Below are 4,818 nucleotides of genomic sequence, written 5' to 3' on the forward strand. Positions count from 1 at the left end.
ATCAAAAGAGTTCTGGTCCATCGAAAGGAGTTTCGATGATGTCGATGATGAGATCATGACATGTCTCATTATAATATGAAATTTAACCTAACTGGGTCACACAAATAAGGGTTAGGATCTGAATATCATCAATTGGGCTAACCCAATTGATTTGGATAAGATCCAATTAGGTTCAAGGAAATCGTGCTAGCACACGATTGAGCCTAACTTTCACCTCGTGTAATCATTTCTGTCTCTATTGAGCTAAATATGATTTGACTCATCCAGAGAACTTTTGAAAGTTTTCTCTTAGTCTAAATAAAGCTTGTCCAGCTCAAAAAAATTTTGTCTTAATTCATGAGATGAATTTAAGACAACACCTGCTAATTCCTGTCACCTGTCAATTTCATTTTAGGACATCTATCAAATGTTGACATATGGGTCTTAAACTGAAGAGAGTTCATTGGAGGATTTTTATGGAGTGTGCACATGCCTAAACCACATCAAATTGGGTTCCATAATCAGATTATAGTATGAGCCCAATTGGATTAAAGTGGGCGCCCCAAATGGATAAGAATAAAAGAGTCTTGATAAACATGAACTCTTTGGCGCCACCTTGCTCATGCTTATCCAAAGTTGGCACTAACATAGGAGAGAGGGTGGGGGTTCTTATTTGATGTGATCAGATGACATCACTCCATCAATCAAATTTTTTTTTAGAATTTATTGGAATTTTTTGATTGGTCGAATGATGTGGCACTGCGCAGCATCCAGGGTCTATAAAATCCCTATCTGTGCCTAGGGTTTAAAAGTTTCTGCTCAATACCTAGCCAAAATGAGAATTCTCTCCTCTTCTCTATATCCTCCCTTCTCTTCTCTCTCCCCTCTTCACATCCAAGGAGTTGTACATCCATCTGGCAAAGGTCCAAGGCGTGGTGATGCCTGGAACAGGAAGGCTGCAGGACATCTTCGATAGGCTGCTGCTCCAACTTCAGAAGGAGTTCTAAAGCACTTCCAAATCAGATAGAGATTTGATTTTTGGAGCATAGATTCATGAGAAAAAGACATTCTAGGTTCTGCTTGAGTGGATACTGGTAGAGACCAGGCACTTGTGTGGCTACATCAGAACCTCGGGCTGTGCTGAGATCATCTACAGGGTAATCAGATTACCCTTGAGGTATTATTTGTTTCCTCATCCCTTTTAGATTTATTTTAGACTTAATATCAGATATGAAGATTAGATCTGAAATAAATATAATATAATTTTTTTTTTAAATTATTCCATTCCAGATTTGATGAAATCTGGAAGATCCTACAAAGGAAAAGGCATTTTTTCCTTCAGCACTCTGATAAACACTTAATTTAAGTCATTTAAAGTAAAAAATTATATTTAATTTAATTTATTTATTAAGAATTTGATGCTTCTTTTTATGTTTTACAGGAAAGATGATTGCCGATACAAAGAATCCGATTCGCAGATCAAAAAGCCTCAAGTTTGAAGAAAATTAGACTTAAAATAAAATTAAAATAATAGAAGGATGCATACGAAATTATAGAAAATGAAGATACTATGCAAGAAACCCAAAAAGGATATAGGCATCATTTTAAAGAAACCTAAATTTCTTTTTATAATTTTCTAATTAAAAAGAAGCATAAGTGGTTTCCTAACAGCTAACGGGTCCGTGAAAGAAGATTGCGGGCGCACGGCATTGCGGGCGCGCGGCATTGCAGGCGCACGGCATGGCGGGTTTGTGGGGAGTTTGTGCTGGCGGACACAGTGGTGAACAGACGAACGCTCATGATAGCAAATGGATCTGAAAATTAAAGGAAAAAAATATAATACTTGGAAATACTTCAAGAGGAAGAATTTATATTTTCTTTATCTGCTTGTGATCTTTCCATCTCATCCATCCATCTTTTAGTCCTTAGTATTTTCTGTAGTCCCACATCTGAAAACCATGTAAAACTCCTCCCTCCTAACACCTATAAAAAGGCTCTTGTACTCCTATTTGAGGAGGATCCCAAAAATTCTTCTAGAGCCTTGCACAGAGGAAGAGAAAGGGACTACTCCATGAGCAGCTAGGCTAGCAGTCTCGGGAGTGGAGAAGAAATTTTGTAACGACACAGAATGGGTTTATTGTTCTAAACTTTCTTGTATTTCTTTATATGCAATAAAGATTATACTTTTTATTTAAATCATCATGAGTTCTTTATTTGCTCTCTTTCATATGCTTTTTTTTATGCTTTCCTGTTAGATTAATATTAGGAACAACTTTTACTTTTCGGAGATGCACCGTGATCTACGGGTACGGGGCATGCTGAGAAAAAAAGAGTTATTTACCTAGTACTTTTCAGAGACATGCCGTGATCTACGGGTATGGGGTGTGCCGAGGAAAGATAGGTATTTTTTTTAAGATTAATCGTATCTATTTAATTAAAAAAAAAAGGAGATACAACTCTACTAGTGCAAAATTAATTCCAAACTCCCGAGCTCTTTATTTTCTAATTACATCAATTTTAAGATAATTTATTTTCTAAATCAAAACAATGCTTCTTTCTTTTATTTTGCAATCTCAACTTAGCCCAAGGTCCCTAAGGATATGATCTCGACTCATCCTACCTACGTAGTGAGTAGAGTTATTTTTGGTGCTATCAATGATGACGCATCAAATTTTGGCACCGTTGCTGGGGATCTTGGTATGGTTGAATTAAAAAAAAAAAAACTACTGACATTTCATAACATTTAACTAAAATAGCATAATCTCAAATATAAAAATCTCTAACTTGATTGGACACCTTGTTCCTTTGCATTGCATCTCCATAATTAACTTTAAGGGTGCAACCCATTAACTAAGATAAGGTAGGGATTTGATCACCCTTCCTTGGCCCACAAATCACTCCCTTGCATTTGCATAACCTAGACTTTAATCTAAAATTAATTAGACATTGACCCCTAAGGATTTCGAGCTCATTAGGACAAGTGACCCTGAGAGTTGAACCAGGTTAGACTTGGTCAGCTAGCTGGTGTCTAGGCAAGTGGTTTGCGGGACGACTGGGCCCGAAGGAAGGTGGTTTTTAATTGATTCCGTTGGCTGATCTGGCCAATTTAATTGGTGTCTAAGGAAAGCAACGGGAGGACTCCCACCGACCTTACACTTATCTGGCCAGTTGGTTGCTCAAGCTCCGACTTGGAGGGCTTGAAGGCTAACTACAGTTAGGAGCTGTCTAGAACTAGGGTAACTTTAGGATAGAGAGTCCACTGCGTGCTAACTTGATTGAAATTAAAATCTAACCACAACTAATTCTTCTATTAGTTTTAGGACTTCTTAAGATCTCTTCTTTAGAACCTTTTCTCTCTTCTCCTCTCCTCTTAATAATAAAAAAAAAAATCCTTAACAGACTAGGATAGTCCTACATAGACCTTTTAGTTGCATGTTAGGTCGACAATCACTAAAACCCGACTTGCAACCATTAGACGAAGAATTAGAAAAGACTCTTAGGACTATCCAAGTTAGAAACATGGCTGCACCTGGTGAGGCTAATCCTCCACGCTCATTGAGAGAATATTTCACTCCATCCTCGTATACCTACTCTCCATACATTCAAGCACCTCCAGTAGAAGCTACCCAATATGAGATTAAGTCTAGCATTATTCAAATATTGTCATCATTCTATGGACTTAGTAACGAGGACCCATACAAACACTTGGATGAATTTCTTGAAATTTGTTCTACAGTAAAAATCCAAAACTTCTCCGATGATGCCCTTAGGTTGAAACTGTTCCCTTTCTCACTTAAGGACAAAGCCAAGCATTGGTTAAACTCCTTAGACTCTATAACCATTTCAACTTGGGATCATCTTTAGAGAGAATTTCTCAAGAAATACTTTTCAATTAGAAAACCAAATCAAATTAGAAAGGCTATCACTAGTTTTTTCCAATTGGAGGGTGAACTTTTTCATGAGATATGGGAAAGGTTAAGGGACCTCATTCGTAAATGTCCACACCATGCGATCCCTAAATGGCAACTTTGTCAGTGTTTTTATGATGGTCTATCAGAGAAACACCGATAAATGGTTGACGCATCATGTGGTAGGACATTTATGCTAAAGAGTGAGGATGAAGCCTGGTAGCTCTTTGAAACACTTAGTGAGAATTCCCTACATCATATGTCTGCCACCTCTAGAGAACAACCCATGCTTCAACAAAAAAGAAGTAGAATTTATCAGATTGGAAACATCATAGATATCCACAGTAAGGTAGATGAACTGTCCAAAAATTAGACCGTCTTCTAAATACTGGATGTTGGTGCAAAAATCTGCCTGCGCCGGAGAAGCTGGAGTTGGAGAAGCCGTGGTCGCCACCGGGACCTGCAAAGGAAGTCTAAACCGGAGGTGGGGTTGCTCCGGCAAGACCCTCCGACGCTCAAGTCAATTCTCTGCCTCAACAAGAATGGAGTGCTCGAACGGAGAATTTAGCAGAGTTTTGAGATAAGAAAATGAGCTTAGAGAATAACGTATCTGAGTCCCCCTTTAATAGGCGGAGGGGGCAACGAATTGATGGCGACACCTGTAACCGTCTGGTAGTGGGCCGCCTGTGGTCAGGGGAATTTATTGCGAGAGGTAGTGGAGCGGAATCGTGGCCATCACCGCAGCTCGCCACGTGGAATCAGTTGTAGGGAGTGGAGCAGCACCCATTGTCGTGAGTTGCCAGCGGATGGGAGAATCGCCCGGTATCCATCGCAGGAGGTGGAGCAAGTTCGTGGCCGTTATAGTGGCCTGCCAGGGGGTAGTGGAGCTGTGTGGAATCTGCCACAGGAAGTGGAGCAGGGCGGCGACGGT

At 39.5% G+C, this 4,818-nt stretch overlaps 1 non-coding gene across 1 annotated transcript; it reads right to left on the minus strand.

The window, feature by feature from the left end:
• Positions 1–3,886: 3,886 nt before the first annotated feature.
• LOC140854957 (small nucleolar RNA R71) lies at positions 3,887–3,992 on the minus strand. The gene has a single exon (XR_012138050.1). It is a non-coding gene; the product is annotated as a small nucleolar RNA R71 (small nucleolar RNA).
• Between the last annotated feature and the right edge of the window lie 826 nt (positions 3,993–4,818).

Source organism: Elaeis guineensis, chromosome 1, assembly GCF_000442705.2.
Source record: "Elaeis guineensis isolate ETL-2024a chromosome 1, EG11, whole genome shotgun sequence".
Lineage (NCBI taxonomy): Eukaryota > Viridiplantae > Streptophyta > Magnoliopsida > Arecales > Arecaceae > Elaeis > Elaeis guineensis.